The sequence below is a fragment of the Mirounga leonina genome, unplaced genomic scaffold (assembly GCF_011800145.1).
Source record: "Mirounga leonina isolate KUSES-001 unplaced genomic scaffold, KU_Mleo_1.0 Mir_180, whole genome shotgun sequence".
NCBI lineage: Eukaryota > Metazoa > Chordata > Mammalia > Carnivora > Phocidae > Mirounga > Mirounga leonina.
In genome coordinates this window covers 21,002,907-21,024,658 of record NW_023270469.1, presented here as the reverse complement: position 1 = coordinate 21,024,658, position 21,752 = coordinate 21,002,907, and positions in this window count along the sequence as shown.

The following is a 21,752-nucleotide window of genomic DNA, read 5'->3' as shown; positions in this document are numbered from 1 at the left end:
CAGCGTGGAGTCTACTTGAGATTTTCTCCCTCTCCCTTTGCCCCTCCCCCTACTCGTGCACTCTCTCCCTCTCTAAAATAAATAAAATCTTTAAAAAGAGTTTCAAATCTATTGGAGAGAGGAAGAAGTAGAAAAATATATAACAAAAATACTGCAGAATGGCAAAAACAACATGATATGAGTAAGTAAAGGTGGCTATCATGATTTGTAGAAAGAAACCAATCCAAACCTAAAGGAGAAGATGGAACATAAATTGATATCTGAGATGAGTGTTTAAAGAATTAATAACTGTCAGAGGAAAAATAAGTAAATATGTCCTAGGGAGAGGAAACAATCTAGGATGGTCATACTAAGAGAGAGAGAGAGAGAGGAAGGAAGGGAGGGAGGAAGGAAGAGGGGAAGAGAGAGAGAGAGAGAGAAAGAAAGAAGGAAAAAAGGAAGGAAGGAAAGAGAAGAGGGAAACCTAACAAGTGTTGGGAAGGATGTGGAGAAATGAGAGCACTTAAACTTTGCTGGTAGGAATAGAAAATGGTTCATCTGCTATGGAAAACAGTTTGTCAATCCCTCAAAAAGATAAACACAAAATTACCACATAATCCAGCAATTCCAGTCCTAGATGTATACTCAAAATAATTGAAAACAGATATTCAAACAAATAGGTGCATACACATGCTATTCATAATAGTCAAAATGTAGGAGCAACTCAAATGTCCATCAACAGATGAATAGGTATTGAAATTGAAGCATGTACATACAGAGGAATATTATTCATCCATAAAAAGGGAACAAAGTACAGATACACACTACAATATAGATAAACCTCAAAAGTATTATGCTGAATATAAGAAGCCAGACACTTAAGGTCATATAGAACATGATTCCATTTATATGAAAGATCTAGAATAGGAAAATCCATAGAAAGAGACAACAGATTGCCATTTGCCAAGGACTGGAGTGAGAGGAAAAATAGGGAAAAATTGCTTAATGGCCATAGGGTTTCCTTTTCAAGTGACGGATAGATTTTGGAACTAGATAGAGGTAGTGTTTGCACAGTATTGTGAATGTACTAAATGCCACTAAATAGTTCACCTTAAATGGTTAATTTTATATTTTGTGAATTTCCCCTCAATAAAAATAAAACTGAGAAGTTTAAACTTCATACATAAAGTCATGGGGAGCACTGAAAGGAAGAAAGAATTTAAAAAATGGAAGATGAAGAAGAGAGGAAGGAGAGGAAGAAAGAAAGGAAAGAAGGCAGATCACACATGTGTTTCTAAAAGATGACTCTGCCAAAAAAAAAAAAAAGAAGAAGAAAAGAAAAGAATAAAGCCCTGCAGAAGAGGCAATGCATTCTGTGCATTGAGGTTTAGATTTCCTGAAGACAGGTCTGGGGAGAAATTGAATCTGAAATGTGTATTTGGGTGCACTGTTTAAACCTTTTAATCAAAAGAGCTGTTCCTTTAAAAATGATTTTAGGATGAGCACTTCAAGTCCACATTTTCTAACTAGCCATCAGGTCTTATAATTATTTTTAGGTTGAAAAGTTTTAGAGAAAATGTAAGAGCAAAACTCGGAGAAATATCCTCAGGGAGGTCACATTGTATAAAGCATCTCTGCAGAGAGCTGGGTTTCCTGGAGTTAGGACACAGCAGAGCCAATTATCCAAAGATTTATGAGCAAATTGGTCTAACTGATAAAGACAGGACATAATCCAATAACAATTTTGATTTTTATTCCCAAACATTAAAGTGTGTTTGTGTGTATGTGTGTGCGTGCATGTGAGAGCACATGCCTAACCAAGTAATTATAAAATGCTGAATTCTGTGATTGACTTGACATCCTAGGAAAGAATAAATGAAAAGTCTTTCCTGATGTTTGGGCTACAGACCATATGATCTGAGAGATAGGTCACACTAAGCAATTGACATGACAGGATGGAATGGTTTTATGATTCCTGTTGGCCAAGTTCTATCCAAATAGTGTTGGGGATATAAATTGATGTAGCCACTATAATAGACAGCATGGAGTTTCCTCAAAAAGCTAAAAATAAAAATACCATATGATACAGCATTTCCACTGCTGGATATTGACCCTAAATATGAAATACGAAAATATGACCCTAAATTCAAAAAGATATATGTACCCCAATGTTTATTGCAGCATGATTTACAATAGCCAAGATATGGAAGCAATCCAAGTATCCATCTATAGATGGATGGATAAAGAAGATGTGGTGTGTATATATATATATATACACACACAATGGAATATTACTCAAGCACAAACAAGAATGAGATCTTGTCATTTGTGACAAAATGGAAGGATCTAGAGGATATTGCGCTAAGTGAAATAAGTTAGAGAAAGACAAATACCATATGATTTCTCTTATATGTGGCCTCTAAAGTGCGTGCGCACACACATACACACACATACACACACAGCCTCATAAATACTGAGAACAAACTGGTGGTTGCCAGAAGTAGGGCAGTGAGGGAATGGTTGAAATAGGTGAAGGGGATTAAGAGGTACATAAAAACATCCAGTTATAAAATAAATAAGTCATGGGGATGAAAAGTACAGCATAGAGAATGTAGTCAGTGGTATTATAACAACATTGTATGGTGACAGATGGTGACTACACTTACATGGTGAGCATTATATAATGTACAGAATTGTCAAATCACTGTGTTGTACACATGAAATGAATATAACATTGTATGTCAAGTGGAATTCAAATTTTAAAAAGGAAAGTAAAACAAACACTGCTTGGAATAAAGAGATTAGGGAAGGTAATCTTAGCTAAATATCTTCTCATTCTTGGGTCTCATTCATGTCTTTGTATCATGAGTGTGTTGAAGATAAGTAGTTCTCTAACTTAGTTTGCATAAGGAATCACTGAGGAAAGGTGTTAAAATGCAAATTCTTGGGCTGCAGACAAATATACTCTGACCCAGTAGCACTTGATCCTGATATTACTAGCATGAGAAATATTGAAAAGGCAGTGTTTAAGGTTTGAGGTACCTTCCTGCTTAAGCATTCTATGGCTCAATAATCTTATCTTGCTTCCTATGGCAAGAATATCTTTACCAACCGTGATGAATCACATCCATAGAATTTTTGGGACACGACCAATCACACACATAGTCATGTTGATTTCCTCTTCAAGCAAAATACATTGACAGTGTTTTTCCTTTAATCACACTATGAAGAATATAAAGGGTGTAGAAGTAAGTAGTGAATTGATTGAAAACCCTAAGACCTGTGCTTTCTGAGTTAAGATTTTTATAGCTAGGTTTATTTCAACCCTGCCATACAGGTATCCCCGCTTTTCAAAAGTTTTTGTTAGACCACTTCACTTTTATGAAAGACCTGTATTAGTACCTGTTTTTGCTAACAAAAAAGAAATCTCTGAAGAGGATTTTTACTTTTACAGGGAAAGGCAAAAAGCAAGAATAGTGTTCAGTGTCTGGTTTTGAGGCCCTCTGAGCAGGGAGAGCTGCACCACCAAGCTCCTTCCCTGAGAACTACACTCAGCATCTCCACATCAAGCTGCCAAAGCTTTGAACTGTGTCTGTGAGCATCTGTGCTTTATCTCAATTTATTTTGTGCATCCATTAGCAAACTGTGTCCAAAAGTATCAGAAAAACCTAAGAGAGGTTATTTTGGGGGTCTGAGAACACTCGAAAATTTTCCCTATAAATTAATGGTAACTGTTTCTTCCCTTGAATGCTCTACTTTCAGATAGCTGGGGAAACCTATATTAAGCTACCATTTATTTATTACCTATAATAAACCAGACACTAACGTAGGTGATTCAAGGATAATAGAGCATTGACTCATGATATGAAGGACATCAAGGTCAGATAACCTTGTAGAGATATAGTTGCATGAAAATGCAATAAGTATAATTAATGCAATAGAGAAACAGTACCTGAGAGGACTAATTAGTTTGTTTCAGGAACTAAGTTTTAATACAGAATTTAGGCATATGAAATATTTTACTTAGTTGAGACATTCAGATGATAATACAGTGGATATCAATTAGATTTGGATAGATCGGAAATATATCTGGAGAGATCTGTATTTTATATTAAATTATATGGACTAGGGTCCATGCACATGAATAAATGCTTCTGTAAGACCTGAAAATTGGAAAAGCACATAACCTAGGATTTAACATTAAGCATGTAATTGACTCTAAGCAGTAAGTTCCTGACTCATCTTGGAGCAGCTAGCTTACCAGGGACAGAAAGTAAGATGGCTATGCCAAGGGAAAGTAGAACATATTGAAGAGGGTCTCTATATCAAATGTTTTGATACCCTTCTATAATTCACTTGTGTAGGATGGTGGCATCTAAGTAAAGCCAGGGGAATAAAAAGGTAACTAGTGTTAACTGAGGGTCATGCTGTGGCAGGCACTGTTCTGATCACTGTACATATATTATCTAATCTGATCTTCTAAACTGTAATGTGAAGCAAGTGCCATAATTGTGTCTGATTTGCTGCTACAGAAACTGGGTTTAAGAGGCTGTTTTGCCCAAGATCACACAGCTGGTAGCAGAACCAAATGTAACCTATATTTATCTGATATGGAATTTTTTGTCCTTTGCCTTGACCATCCCACAATACTGCTTTCTAGCAAGCCACGGAGCTCTAAGACATAGCCTAGATACAGATGTTGCATCTGTTTACCATTTTTAAGCTTCTCATGAATACAGGAAAAGAAACCATAATGGAAAAAGAAAGCAAGCTAATTAACAGTTTTCTCCTGTCAGACAAAGACAGGACCATTAGAATCTTCTACTTGTAATCACAATCACACTACCCCTCTGAATGCTCCATCTATCAATTCACAGCATGAAAACAATCAAATTACAGTCTTTGAAAGAAAGGTAAATCTAGCCAGGAGATTGATGTTTTTTAAATGAGCAGAATTTGCTGAGCTAGCCTATAAGAAATGCCACATTATTAGACAGTTGTAGCTGTAAAAGAGGAAAGGGTATCATCCAGACATGTGTCCTAGTGCGATGTCTTTAAAGTAGAGGCAAGCTGTTCAGCTCACAGACTCTGAGTTTGGCCGTTGTCCAAGAAGCTTACACACCCCCACATAGATATGATGGCTTGGAGGTAATGCAGCATACAGAATTATATGCCATTTTGCCAGATTTACTCATTTAGAGATCACTTTCAAAGCCTGACCCATTGCTACCATAAGAGAAAAAATATCATTTCTTCACAATGCATGTTTCATGTCTGCTCTGTTATCATGAATATTAGTGCTATAAACAAAATATTTATGAAGGTAATGTTGAGAGGGAAGAGTAACTGTGAATGACAAATTGATTGTGTCTTATTAAGAGTTAACTACAGTTGACACGTTCCAGAACAGCTTTAGGAATTCAGGAGACTTGAAGGAACACCTAGTCAGATGGTCCCATTTTACTGTTGGAGATCATGGAAGATAAATAACTTTGCCAAAGTCAATGAGAAAATTGATGGCAGGATTTCAGTTAAAATCCATGGTTTCTAACTCTCATCCAGGGATGTTTCTGATTGAGTATATTGATGTAGTTTTTCTCTCTTTACATTTGTAAAATGTATGATACTGTATAATCGAGAGGTCAGTTAGGCCAAACAGTCCTTTGATATTGAACCATAATTGGATTAGGGTGTTACCTCCTGTTTAGAGGAGAATTTAAGTCTCTCTCCCTCTCTGACCATTTATGGATTTCATTGAATTTTTCCTTCACATTCCTGCTTCCAATTTCTTTCTTCAACTGAATGAGAGATATTCTCATTTTTCTGTATGTAACTGTCCCATTTTTAGCACTGCTTTGACCTTCAGGATAGCGACTCTGTTCTTTACCCCAAATACTTCTGTCATTGAGTGCTTTGTACGTAAGGATCTTTTCTTGAAGGTTTGGGAACTTTAGAATCAAGTTATATCACAAGACTAAAAATGTAAAAAACAAAATAATAGACATTCCTGTTTCAAATATTTTGAGACCACCTAGCCTTGGAAAATTTTTACTGGTCGTCTATGTCTTTTGGCTCCAGACTTCCAAAATACTCATTTGCTTCCTCTCTTAGATTCCTCTCATCCTGTTTTTCTCCTGTGTGTAGCAGACACTGACTCGACTATTTTCTTATACAGGCAGGTTTTTTGTTTCTTTGTTTTGTGTTTTTGTTTTTTTACTTTTTGTTTTGTGGTGGTGTTGTTTTAGCCTATGCCCAGAGTACTCCATCATCAAGAGTAAATTGCTCTAACAAGGTAGTTTGGAAAAAGGAGGAATCCTAAAGCCATATTTGCTACTGTAATACCACATGGATGTTTTCCTATGGATGACATAGCAATCAAGCTTTGAGTGAAGTAATCCTCCATTTGGACAGGACACGGATTTTTAAGAAGGGTTTGCTTATATCATGTTGATCTAACTTCTCTATTTCTCTAAAGCCTAAATTACTTGTTTATTTTTCTATTTTTGTTCATACCCGAGGAGAATGAGCTTTGTAAAAGAGGGAAGCAGGAGTGCTGGAATACATTGCTTCCACCCTGTAAAAGCCCACTGAAATGCCCAAAGGAAATGGAATAGGAGTAAACTTGGTTACACACTGAAATGAAGGAAGGAAGTCATTAGTTGCCACACACCTTGAGGTCTCCCTGTTAAATATGCTTCAGATGGTATGGCCATCTGGAAAAATAATATGAATTAACTATCAATGTTAACTCCCATTAAAAAAAAAATCCCTTTTTGTCTGAGTGATTAAATAAAGAATTTCTTAAGGGACTCTCTCCCACAATTTCCTACACATCCAGAGTTTAATTGATATAGGCCAATGTTAGATGCAATCCCTAAAAGAGGAGATGTCTAAAATTAGTGTTTCTTTTTTCCATGCCTATCAGCTAGACACAGAGACTGCATCAAATCACTTTGGCTGTGAGACAGAACATACATAATAAATGCATAAAATATATATCCATTTATGCACTCCTATACTCTCTTACTCAGTGATTTGTACCTCCTCAGTGCAAAGTGTTCACCCTCAAGAGATTGGCACCAGCTTGTTATATTTGAAAGGCCAGGTCTGGAATGTCATGGTCTGGCACTTAAATAATCTCAAGATTATTTTCTACCTTTAGCTTTCTAAACTTCTTCAAAATTAGGAAATAAAAATGTATCTAAAAAGCCAAACTTAAATAGGACAAGATCAGTGTGTCAAGTTGCAAAGCCAAAATCGTATGGAATGAAGAACTGTAAGGGAGGACATGGGCATTTACATGTGTTCTGGCTTTTGGTGTGATGATATAGTATATGGGATTTCAGCACATAGGCTAAAAGAGAAGAATTGAAGTTGTATATGAAGTTGTTTTTGATGTATTTATGTGGGCACTATGCATAATCCAGGACTATGTTGAATGTTGTAGGAGATCCACAAAATGTTTAAAATTCTTGTTTTCTTAGGGCGCCTGGGTGGCTCAGTCATTGGGCATCTCCCTTTGGCTCAGATCATAATCCCAGGGTCCTGGGATCGAGCTCCCCATTGGGCTCCCTGCTCAGCTCCCACTCCCCCTGCTTGTGTTCCTGCTCTTGCTCTCTCTCTCTCTGTCAAATAAATAAATAAAATCTTAAAAAATAAAATAAAATAAATTCCTATTTTCTTTAGATATTTTTATTCGACTTAGGAGCAACATCTGTATCTCTCATTTCAAGAAATTTTCCCATGTAAAATATAATCATTTTAATATTATGAAAAAATTATGTTCATTTAACATTTCAAGTATTATACAAAGCAGAAAGAGGAAGTGATCACACCGAACACTGTAACTCAGAAATTATTAGTATTCACATTTGATGATAGAATTGCAGGTTAGTCATTAGTTAGACCTCTTTCTGTCCATACAGACAGACAGAAAGGTGGATGGGTAAGTGGATGGATGGATGGATGGATGGATGGATGGATGGATGGATGGATGGATGGATGCATACATAAAAAGATAAATAATAGGTGACTGGAAGGACAAAAAGGAAGACAGAAAAATAGTTGAATGGATGGATACAAATATAACTAAATTGATATTTACCCCTTTTGGGATTTTAAATAAATGAACTTCATTTGTTCTACTTGAATATAAGAGAAAAAAAATCTGAATTAAAGCTAAAAGAGTTGTTACACTTAAGATTTTTTTTTCACATTAAGGAATCTAATTTATTTAAAAACCCCTAAGAAATTAAGAAATTACATTATTAAAATCATTAAGAGGTTAGACTCATTATTTTCCCTGCATGTTTAAGGCAGTATGTATTGACTCGCTTTTATGCAAATAAGATAATTAGCACTCTGAAACTTTTTACCCACATCCCATTTTTTATTGCTAATTATATTAGTGTTACTTTGTTAAGGATTACACAAAGTACATTCTGTTCGGAATCGATTATTTTGCAGTTGTCGGACAGTTTTCTAAACAGATTAAAATGAATGCCAGTTTTTATTGTGGAATATTTAAAACACAAAAGGGGAGAGGATAGTATAGGAAGGAAGCACATTATCAGTTTGAAACAAATCCTGTACTTCATACCAAATTTAACATATTGATACAGGTTATTTTGGAATTAGAGAGGAGTCACAAACTCAATGTCTAAATTGGCAGGCACTGTGAAAAATTTTGCCCTGTAGTGAAATTTGGTAAGTGTTGTCACAGCTGGGCATGGGGTGCTATTGGCAGTGGGTAGACGTAGGGTTTCTGCTAAACAGGACAAAACCCACAACAAGGAAGTCTCTTGCCCCAGATATCACTAATGCCAAGTTTGAAAAACCTCACTCTGTTATAATTCATCATTCAGTACACAAATTTCCTTATTTTCTGTCTCTGGTTTTCCAGTCTACTTCAACACTTCTATCTCTTCCTGGGAGGTAAAAACTTTTACTTCTTCTGATAATTCCTCAAAGGATGTGGTTTTCTAAACACCATCACCATCTTGTTCCATGTCTTCTGAATGCCAGGTAATTTTGGTTCAGACATACAGAATGGACCAGTTTCATCTGATTAAAATAGTTTTCCATTCCTGGAAAGGTACATTCAAAGTTTCTGAACCAGAAGTGGACCTGGATTAGGACCATCCTTTTGCTTCCAACCTTTGATCAAGACTCTAATTTCTGCTGCCTGTTTGCCTTGGTATTAAATAACATAAACTTAGTTGTCTACATGCCACTGATGGCGAATTACTCTTTTTTGCATAATGTATAATCTTTGAGAACTTTAAAAACATCTTTATATTATACTGGCAAAATATACCTGGGTTAAAATGTTTATACTTATTAGACTATGTAATTAATATATTTATCATTAATTTCTTTGTTTAGCTAAAAATAGATGTTAACAAAATTTGTAAACACACCAAGAATGTGATACCTTTGTCATTAATCCACTCAAGGGGGCATTTTTCAGTGCTATTTCTGAAAAGTTAGTAGCTACTTATATATATATAGAAAGGCATATATAGAGGCCCTACTTTTAAAACAACAGGGGTGCCTGGGTGGATCAGTTGGTTAAGCATCTTATTTTGGCTCAGGTCATGATCTCAGGGTCCTGGGATGGAGCCCCACATTGGTCTCCTCTCTCAGTGGGAAGTCTGCTTGTCCCTCTCTCTCTGCCCCTCCTCGTGTTTGTGCTCTGTCTCTCTCTCAAATAAAATCTTTAAAAAATTTAAAAATAAAACAAGAACAAGTTAAAAATGAAGACAAAGAATGAAAAGTATATTGATGTGGCTAATGAATCAGAATAATTGAACAGAATAAATGAACACAAAATATATGGTTAGTATTCTCAGAGTAGATTCTGAAGAAATATGTGGTCTCTGAAGCTAAAATTCCTTAGCTATTAGTTATTACCCATAACTTCAGTTTCTTCATCTGTAAAATGGGCATACTAACACAGCACCAGATTCAAAGGGTTATGCTAAGGAGTATTTCAAGTAATTATTGTGAAAGTCTTAGTTTTAGTCCTTCTCACCTAGGAAACACCAGATAAATACTAGCTGTTATTACTATCATTAATCATTGCTATAATCTAATCTGATCACATGTACCCTGTTTTTTCAGATGAAGTTAATGGGTTTTAGTGGATGAAATGATTTTTTCAAAAGAGAAAATTTAGTAAGACTGAGTCCATCTGCTTTGCCTGATTTTGAAACTAAAACTGTTAACAAATCCATTATTTTTAAACACAGAAGCTTCTATGGGATATCCTACAGAGAAAGGAGAGAGGCACTTATTGAGTGCCTTAAATAAGAAGTTAGCAAAACTCTACATGCCAGAAATAAGCAGTTTGGCTCTTAGTTCTCAAGCTCTCATTTCCAGGTCCCTTCTTTTCATCTCTCTCTGATTTTGTGACTTTAATTCAAGGGTCTGCACGTCTTGGTTTGGTGGCAATATCCCAGAAAGACCTACATGAATGAACATTGACTTCACACCTAAGTTCTTACCTCCTTTTCTTAATTAGATGTAAACCTTAACACCTGTCTCTTCAGTACAGAAACCCTAAGTACTCTGTGCTTTGTTCATGTACCATCCTTATACATAGCCAATAACCTAGAACATAACCTGAGGTAGGCTCAGAAAATTTTGTTCAGGACTACTCAGAGACTGACAGTGGCAGATTGTGTTGGTTAGTCTCTGTGTGCTTCTCTTCTGCTTATTTTATTTACTTTAAGTGTTCAGTTATTTATTTCTGAACAGTTAGTGATTGATTAGTGAGATCCCCAGTTACCTCTGACAAACTTGTTCAATATTTATATGTATTTATGCTAATTGCCTTTTCTTCCTCATTGCACTAGAGCAGGAGAAATTTGTTTTTACTTATCTTCACTTACTCGTTTATTAACTCATTTGTGCATTTAGTGATTAATTCTAGAATTTGTTCAGTGTGTGGTTTGAGTAGCTGCTACATGCCAGGAAAGTATGCAAGGCCCTGCACATATAAAGATGAGGAATAAGATGATTGATCTCTTGATACAGTAATGACATAGGAAAGGATAAAAGAGTGTCTTTGTAGGGAAGTAAATGGAGGGTTTATAAAGAAAGTAGTTCAGCCCATGTTCAAAGGCATACTAGAAATGTGGCAGGGATCGAAATAGGAGTAGCTATTCCAGATAGGTAAAACAGCATGCAGCTAATCAAGAAGAAATGGGGAGTTCTGAAGCCCAAGTGGTATTTTATAAATTCCTGTTTCAAATCTGTCTCGCAAAAGAGTGCTTGACGCAAATGTGCTTGACGTCTGTCACTCTAAATATCTCTATGACCCTAGCTTTGTAACCAGAGAAACTCTTTTCTTAGTCCAAATGGAGTTTGGGACCCTTTTCAGCAAACCCTAGAGAACAGAAATATATATATGTCACCTGACTTTTAGTGGTCTTACTCCCTTGCTTATTCCCATGGCCGCTTGCAGTGTCAAACGGTGGAGCAAATAGCAACAACCATTTGCATGCAGGAAGTTCCTCTTGCCTTCACGTAATAGTTGACTCCTCCACTCCACCTGGGCTTGATAATAATTGAATCACTGTGGTATCCTATGTTTGGATTGTCAATAAATGGGAAGCCAATGTCATTTTTAGTTTCAGGAAAACCAAACAAAACAACTTTCTGTATCTGCAGAAACATTAATCAGATCCTAACAAATAAATGACCAGAGTCACTATGCTCAAAATTTATGCAACAGTCTTCTCATTTTGTTTTCCTGTATTCCAAGGCTTGAATGTCAGCCCTGTCAGCAACTATGACAGTATGACAGTATGACAAGAGGGTGATATTAGGTAGGCTGCTAACAGTATAATGATGCTAACCCCAGCTAGACCTAGTCTACTATTATATTTGCAGTTCCTTCCATAGAAGGTGTCCTTTTGGTAAAATGTTACAAATGTTTTCTTATTTAAGTTATTAATAGCTGGGGATTTTGATTTTTTAACAGCAAAACCATAAGAGAAAAAATAAATGAATATATATCTAGTCTGTGTGGAAGAAGAGTTTGTTAGGTACTTAGATTGAAACACAATTCTTTCAGGATCTTTGTAGACTAAAAATATATTTGGTGCAGACAGGACACTGAGAATATTTTAGGATTGCAGAAGAATAAAGTATAAAGGAGGAAATGCATGGGGATGATAATAGAAAAATAGGAACCAGATTATGAAGTGTCTGGTAAAGTGATCAGAGGAGTTGAGATTCTTTCTTTAGCCAACAAGAAGCCTTGAAGTAATTTTGGGCAAATACAAGATTAGCTGTATTTTATTATAAAATTTTAATCTAGTAGCAGCATTTCAATGGATGAGTCTTGAAAAGGGAAAATGGTTAAGAAACTGAACAAGGGTGTTGGCCATGGTTTGGAGAATGGACACAAGACATATTTAAGAGTTAAATGCAGCTAAATTACCAAATTAATGACTGACTAGACAGTAGGCTAAAAATAGAGAGTCACTTGAGGAGTATTCCTCCAAATGCAAAGCTAAACTATTCTCTGCCTCCAAATGCCCTTCCCACCATTTCAGAAAATATTCAGTTATTGCTCACAGTGCCTGTCTTCCTTTTATACTCAGACAGCACTGGTGTGGTTATTTATAAGTCTTCACATTTGGAGAACTAATTTGTTTGTGGACTGCTCCAGTTTCACAGAGTAGTTAGCTATCACTCAGCTGCACCAAATTCATTCAACCCTGATAATTAAATTAAATATCTACCGGCATCAAAGAGACAGCAGAAACTTAATAACAATACCAAAAAGTTTTCTAGGCCCCTAAAGAAAGCCACAATGCATTATAATAGATACAGATGACATATTCTGTAGTGGAGTGATGGTCAATTTAATATTCCACTCATATTTTAATGTGTCTGTAGTGTAGTCTAGCGGAATATGGTCTCACAAGTGGAGTAACACATTGGCGGCTCAATATAATAGGACTGACGTTACTATGGAGTTCAATATTACATGGGCATGACCTTACTGAAGAAGATTTAATTACTTGAAATACCAGAAGGATGACACCATAACAATATCATTGCAAAGGTCTTTAGAAAGAAGAGCTTGAGTGTCATGGCTGCTGACTTCCACACATTCACTTTATTATTATTTTTTTAATCTGCATTAATTTTCTAAGTTAAGGGCATCACCATCAATTTCTGCACAGCCTACAAGTCATAAAATCATTCCATCTCTTAAATACTTTTTTCCATTTTCTCTTTTTAAAAGATTGTGTGCACTTTAAAAAATAATCAGTACAAAGTAGTCTCCCTGCCATGCCTGAGCCACAAGACGTTTCCTCTCTAGAACTCAGTCAGTCCTTTATCCTTCCTGCAATAAGCTAAGAGTATAAATGTGTGTGTGTGTGTGTGTGTGTGTGTGAGAGAGAGAGAGAGAGAGAGAGAGACAGAGAGAGAGAGACTATTGGTCTGTCAGATTCTGTGCTTTTACAGTACGTTATGATATTTTACTTTCCTATACCTTCCTTTCCTTATTTACTTTCCTTCTTTCCTTATGCCTCTGGGGAAGTGCTTCTAGTATACATTACTTACTACGGCTGTATCGTACTTATTGTATAGATTCACTATGATTTATTTAAATAGTACCCTATTGATGTCTCATTAGGTTACTTACATCTGTTATGAGCTGAACTGTGTCTTCCCAAAATTTACATGTTGAAGCCCTAACACCCAGGACCTCAGAATGTTACTGTATTGAGAGACAGGGACTTTAGAGAGGAAATTAACTTAAAATGAAGACAGTAGTGTGGGCCCCTATTCATTCTGACTATTGTCCTTACAAGAAGAGGGATTTGGGATACACAAAGGGACACAAAGGACATACATAGAGTGGTCTTCACATAGTGAGAAGGCGGTCATCTGCCAGCCAAGGAGAGAGGCCTCAGAAGAAACTAAACCTGCGACATCTTGATCTTGGACTTGGGCCTTCAAAACTGAGACAATGAATTTATATTGTTCAAGCTACTCTGTGATATTTTCTTATGGCAGCCCTAGCAAAATAATAAGTCTTTCACCTTTACAAAAATACAGAAATTAATCATCTGTATGAGGTTATCAGTACATATCTCTGCACATTATAGATATATAGGATCCGCTGACTCCATGTAAATTAATGTTGGTGCTTATTAAAACCTGCACGAAAAAAGATTATCTTTATAAATACATGGCAAAATGGTATCTTCTTTCTTGGTTTAGTTTGTATTCCTTTAATTTTGAGTTGACGTATATGTCTTTTCATATTACCAACAACAAGCACAGGATACTTTCCTAACTTTCTATTGTTTTCAACTTTATTTTTCTGTTGGTATGTTTGTCTTTTAAAACAGAAATATTGAATTTTTTTTGTTAGCCTTTATCATCTCTGTGAAGTGACTTTATGGATTTGTTTCTTATTTAGGAAAATCTTCTCTAATTGTAATGTAGTGCATAATTTGCAATTACTATACTAATATTTTGATTTTTTTTAAAGATTTTATTTGAGAGAGAGAGTGTGTGTGTACAAGGTGGGGGAGGGCCAGAGGGAGAGGCAGACTCACACTGAGCAGGGAGCCTCGCACTGGACTTGATTCCAGGACCCTGAGTTCATGACCTGAGCCAAAGGCAGACACTTAACCAACTGAGACACCCAGGCACCCCTCATATCTTGATTTTTAATTAGAAATAAATCTGTGGGGCGCCTGGGTGGCTCAGTTGGTTAAGCGACTGCCTTCGGCTCAGGTCATGATCCTGGAGTCTCTGGATCGAGTCCCGCATCAGGCTCCCTGCTTGGCAGGGAGTCTGCTTCTCCCTCTCCCACTCCCCCTGCTTGTGTTCCCTCTCTCGCTGTGTCTTTCTCTGTCAAATAAATAAATAAAATCTTAAAAAAAAAAAAAGAAAGAAATCTGTGATCAATCTGGAATTTATTAGGTATAAAGCTGAATATACGAATTGGCTGGGTTAGTATATTTAATATATATTATTAATTGATCATCTTATAGTATAATAATAATTAAATAATTTTAACATTTATGATTAAATGTTCATTGCTGATTAATTAAATGTAACAAAATCACCACTTGCAAAGGTCTTTAGAAAAACCTTTGTATATGTATGTATATGTATGTATACATATGTATGTATGTCTTTAGAAAGACATATGTATATGTATATATATATATAGTATATTTTAAATCTCTTTTATTGCCTGACAATGTGTTTTTCCCTTGTTATTATTTCTAAGTTTATCTCACCATTCCTACATGCTTATTTAAAATCAGCTCATTTATTTCTGATTACCAAATCCTGCTGATAAAATATTCTACAATTGTGTTAAAGTTTTAGATTGATTGAAGGAGAACTGATTTCTTTAAACATTGAGTTTTACCCCAAAATAATGATTATCTTTTTATATATCTGAGTGTTCCTTTCGTCATCACATAAATCTTGCACATTTTTTAAAGATTACTCATAGCTGTATTATATTTTCATGGGAGGTTACATAGGATGTCTTTATCCTCAGTATATTACTCTTTGTTTTTCTATTTAAGAAACTGATTTTTTTTTTTGCATGCTAATTTTGTAACTGGTCATCTGAGTTAATTCCCTTAAATTCTTAGTATTTTCTTTTTCAGTTGATTCTCTTGAATTAATTAGACTTGCCAGAAAAAAAAAATTGGCTTCCTTCACCCTTGTTCCATTCACTTTTGTCATTTCACTTCACTTTTCAGGTTTTGCAACAGCTGCTTTTTCCCACCTTGCCTTCTGTTGCTTCAGTTCCTTTAATGGCCAAGGTTCTAGGTCCCTTGGGTTTTTTGGTTTTTGGTTTTGTTTTTTTTTTTGGTCTTTTTTTGTTTTGTTTTGTTGTACTGCCTATTTTTTCACAGTTGCTCTCCACTTTCTTCTCAGCTCGAATGTCTTAACAGTCAACAATCATAATGCAGTCATTTTGCATAAAATACCAGCAGATTTCTACCCACAACCAGGAATGTACACAGACATTGAGAGCCTAGTGCTCCTACCACATGCACGGGCAGATGGAAATGGTCAAAGAAAACTGTTCTAATTGTGGCAGAGGTGATTGAACAGAATTTACACAATTTTTTTTGGTCATCCCTGTACAGTTAAAATTTAATCTGGGGGAATTCCAAGGGCTCTGTTGGTGGGATAGTCTATTTCAACTTTCTAACCTACATTCTTAGCCAATGGCCTTATTTGATCAAGCACAACTGAGAAGTCCAAAGGAGGCATTAGGAAGTAAACAACCTTGATTGTGTCTCCTTTCCCAACCTTTAAAGACTGTTATTCCTCAGCTCCAAGAGGTTGTGTGATCCAATTAGGCAAATTGAAAAAGACTGCTTTTATGCAAAAGCGTATGAAAGTTAATTGAAATCAATCCATGTTCAGTGAAAATGCTAGACATCACCGTTAATTTAGAGCAATTAAAAGATGTTGTCCTGAAGCAAGGCAGAAACATTAAGTTTAAAAGCCTGTTAAAGGAAAATTACCGAAAATATTTAAATGATATTATTCACCTAAGATGGACTAGGGACAGCTAAACCAATTAGAAATTGTAAGGTATTTCATTAGTCAGAAGCTGTGTTTTTAAAACCATTGAGATGAGAATTCTTCACCTAGTATTCTTTGTTATTGCAAAATTATCTGTTAAAAACAATGCATTCACCCTAGTTTTGAGTAGGTTCCTCATGAAAATTGCTATTACAGCTCAACCATCAGCAAATAGTTCTCCTATGTATGAAATAAAGGCATTTTTAAGCTAGTTTTCAAGCTGTACTTTTCAGAGATCTAAATATTCTGGGAGGTAATTGGGCATGTATTATTAGGTAGGGTAAGGTAGAACAGAGAACAAAGGAATAACCAGTTAGAACTCTGGAATTCCGGGGCACCTGAGTGGCTCAGTCGGTTAAGCGTCTGCCTTCGGCTCAGGTCATGATCTCAGGGTCCTGGGATCCAGCCCCACATCGGGCTCCCTGCTCGGCGGGAAGCCTGCTTCTCCCTCTCCCCCTCCCCCTGCTTGTGTTCCCTCTCTCACTGTATCTCTCTGTCAACTAAATAAATCTTTAAAAAAAAAAAAAAAAACTCTGGAATTCCTATCTCATGACAAAAACATGAACATCTCTGTTTTATTATATTGAAAATACATGGAAAACAGGGATATCAGACAGGCTCACCATGTCACCATTCCCTTTGCCTTGGCCATTGCATATATCACCATTCAATCAGGTTTTCTTTTCCCCTGAAGCTTGGGTAGAGCCTCAGAATCTTTCCTAACACAGTGATACAGGCAACTATCCCCAAATAATCAGAGTTAGCATGAGACAAATCTTAACATAAGATTTCACTTATGAAATGATTCCTTCATAAAAATAAATAACAGAAAAATTGTTTTATGTTAAAAAAAAAAAAAAAAAAGAACTATAAGCCCGTTTCTAGATGGACTTGGATCTTGTTATGTTCTTTAAGCTTCGGGTGTCCTAGCCTCTTTATCTGCTTCTAGATCCCCAGTTGCCCCTTGCTATTCTTATTAAGTAAAAATCTAACATTCTGGTTGCTCATAGAGTTCTGCTGAGAAGTCTGCTAGGTCTCCCTCCCTTGCTCACAGGATACAGGTGACCACCTTAGAAGGGCACCAGAAGCTCTCTCTATTCTGGCCGTATAAACAACAATTTCTTATAGTTGCTCGCTCCCAGGTTCATAAACATATATACTTTCCTAAATGCTAAATGCCTCATGCAGTCTCTCTTTGCCCCTTTACTTTCACATGCTGGAAAAAGTCTCTGGAACCTCTAACCCTATCTTCAAACAAAATCATCCTATACCTTTCCAGTCATTTTTTTTTAAACCCAAGTAACATGTTTTCCCTCTGTGAGGTCTTGCTCTGGCCTCCTGCTACAATGCTTTTTGAACCGTTCTCCCTTTTTTTTCTACCATTCCACCCAATGTAACCCCACCTTGGAGTCCCAATTACCCTTCTTGTGATGATTTGAGATGATAAAATGCTCTACTACATATCTGTGTGACTTTGGGGAAATTAATTGGTCTCTCCGAGCCTTGGTTTTCAGTAAAAAGATAATGTTGTTTGAAAATACTAAATTCACGAATGCAAATAAAGCACAAGTATTACACAATCCAAAGTGGTTAATATTTCTATGTTTTTAGTGTTATCCAATCATTATTACTATACCTACAACTACTATTGTTGCTGCTACTGTTCCTACTATTACTCTGAATATCACTAATATTCTATCCACTGAAAAAAATGTAAAGTTGTTGCTTGAAAATGTGCCCTATCATATGCTCTCAGCATAAGAACTCCGTTTGGGACATTCTCAGACAATTTCTTCTACTAGCATCACCCTTAGATCACTGTGGGTGCAACCTTATCCCAGGCATTGAAATTCTAGGGACTCAAACTTTGGAGTAAAATTCCTTGAAATTTTCAACCAAGAAGTTAGAGCAGCAGTGACCACTAAATGGAATGTTCCTGAGCCCAGAACACAATACATGTGGGCTTTGGTCTCCGTTTATTTCCTTCCTTCAGTATTCGTCTGCCTTTCCAATGATCCCCTTACTACCCCTTCCAAGTGGGGTTTACCAGATGCCCTGATGATATCCAGGACTTGCACCTATGAAGTTGTCCTCGAGCCATGACCAGGTGCCGTTCTAAAGGACAGCCTGATGAGCAGATCACTCTGGCTGGTCAGGGTGGTATTTCTTTCACAAGATCACATCAGATTGAGCTACTAGAACTTGGGTTGTTCAAATTATTTATATAAACAGACATCTCACCCAAAATTTTTGCTCAGGAGCCTAAATATTTTAGAGACACATCTGTATAATGTAAACTCTACATTGTGCCACTTTCCTACACACTGATTATGTAACCCATTTCCATTTACTGGCCCACGTTATTCATTGTCTCTGTCATACACGAGGAACTTGGCCACTCTCAAGGATTCACCCACTTATTCACTCTGGAAAAACTGCTGATGTCTCAAATTCTACCAATCTGACATATTCTTAGATGCTTAATTAATTTGTGTGTTTGGGTGATGCCTTCACCTTGTATGTGGGATCTACTCAGCTCAGTATTTGGCAATTCTTCTCTAAGGCACTTAACCATCATTGTTACCATCCATCATTTTTGGTGCCTAGAACTTGATGGAGACCAATTCACACACCTATGAATAAAAGATTTCTCCTGCCTTGGAGAAGATCAATGGAGATAACAGGAAATACTATCTTCCCTAACAATCACCTAGAAATACCTTGACTATGACACGGTCATAGTCCATGGCATGTGGCATCTTGTTTCAGGGGGTAATCATTTGCTGTTTGCATTATCTGAGAAGCATAATATCAGCTTCTGTGGGGATTAACTAGCACTGGATTTAAAATACAGTGGCTGATGTCAGATAAGCAGAAATAAAATATTGAGCCAAATAATTTCATATCATGTAGGGCAACTGTAGCAAGATGAATAAGCCTCTTATTCAAATGATCTACCTCCAGAAAGTAGAAAAGGTGGCTCATGGAAGATTCTAATAATAAAAACTTGGGACTATCAGAGGTCTCAGGACCCTGTAGCCAAAGAATATCTAAATGACAGAAGTGTTGCCAGAATATTTTTCCATTGCCTTCCTAATTATTCTGTTAATTATTTCCACCAAGCTTTGCAAAACTGGTTCTAATTTTAAAAAGATTAAACTCTGTTTTTTCTATCATAACCAAAGATCAAAGTGTTCTGATAAATGGAACACCACAGGAATCTAGATGCAGATTTGTAACTACAATTACTCCAAACTATCCACATCATTCAGTTTTCCCTTAAGTTTCACTGTGGGTAGAGCATTAAGTTAATTTTAAAAAGAGAGAGAGAGAGAGACAACAAAGTAGATATATATATGACATGGCCGTTGACCTTGTCTTAATGACAGAAATTTATTCAACTAAGGTATAAAAAATAACATTTGTAAGTTTTTTGCCATTTTCAGATAGTATTTTATGATATACCATATTTTAATATAGTATACAATCATTAAATATATAATATGTTCAGATATCTTATTTTCCCAACAGTAGTGAAGGCCTCTTTGTAAAATGCATGTAGTTGGCACTAGATAAATTGAAAAAAACAGATAAGCTATTAATATTATTTTCATTTTATAGATGAAGATATTGACACTCATAAATATTAATTAAAGATAAAACTCATGCAGCGACTAATGAGATGAGATTTGACTTGAATCAGGTTGCTAATTCAAAATCCTTTGCTTATGTTTGTGTTTGTGTGCATGTGTGTGTTTTCCTATCTTAACTGTTTTGATTTTTTTTCTTATCTTCCCTGGTACCTGGCACTTGGCTCTATTCCCACAACATTTCTGTTTCTAACTGAGCATTCTCCCCGGGCACCCCAGGACGAGTACCCCCAGCCCTCATGATGAATCTACCCATTTATCCCACCAGATTAGAACCATGAATATGGCAGCTAGTTACAGAGGACTTTGGGTTTGCCACACTTACTTACAGGGTAATTAAACTGATGTCTATCAGGAGATCAAATCTATGAATAGGTTAATCCTTCAAAGTTCGCTCATACTCTTTCCCTGACTAATGCCCCTTCCCACTGCTCTGACTGCAAGAACTCCAAGTTCCACTTGCAAAGGTAACTTGATTTATGCACTGGTTTTCTCCCTTGCATAAATACAGGGGTTTCTTGCTTAACTTCAGTGATCAATAGCTTTAACCTCACTAATATGTATGACCCAAAATTTACAATAGAGTTTCTTTAAAATAAGATTTCAAAGCATCTTAAATCTTTATTAGTTAAACAATCTCAAGCATAGGACTTGGTCAAAGAAATAAAGGAGACAGGTGGGAAGGGAGGGAGAAAGAAAGGACAGAAGGAAAGGAAGGAAGGAAAGAAGGAAAAAGTAGAGGAGGGAAGGAGAGGGGGAGAGGAAGGAAGAGAAAAGAAAGTCTACTTTATTGGCCTTTCTATATAGAGGAGTCAATCACTCATCATTGAATCTATTCATTAAAGAGATATTCATTAAGCACCTACTGTATGCTATGTCATATCACATCCTGAGTGACTTGGCTGTGCCCACCCTTTTCCCTTCCAGTGGCCTTACTGCAGTTTGTAATTCAGTTTCTTTATTAGCTCTCTCTTGGAGCTATAAACTCCATGAAGGAAGGGACTAAAGGCCTCTATCCACAATGCATTAGATGATGTCTGGGACATAGCAGACACTCAACATTTTATGAATGAATTAATAAATGATTAAATTAATTAGAGCATTACAGTGACTGAATATAAAACAGCTCCCCTTTCAAGGATGCTCTGAGTGCTGTACTCCACCCTGGTGTCTAAAGTTCTCCTTAAATCCTGGATTTGAAATTTCCTGGTAGGATTTTCTGCCTGTGCCTAGAATGCCTTAGTTCTCTGCAGAAGATGCTGCAATTGTCATTACCCTAGTATTCTGACATAGCATCTTGTCAGCTCTGAATTTAGATCAATAAAGGTTTCCAGCATATACTAACAATTGAAGGTTAAAAAAATCCATTTTACTGCTGAAAATATAAGCTTCATAATAAGTTAAAAACCAGATTTTGTAGATTATTTGTTCATTTAACCTCTGCTAAGGACAAAAAAAATATGTTTTATTGATTTTGATTTTCTAATAAAAAAATCATGTCACCTTTTAATAACCAACTTATTACCA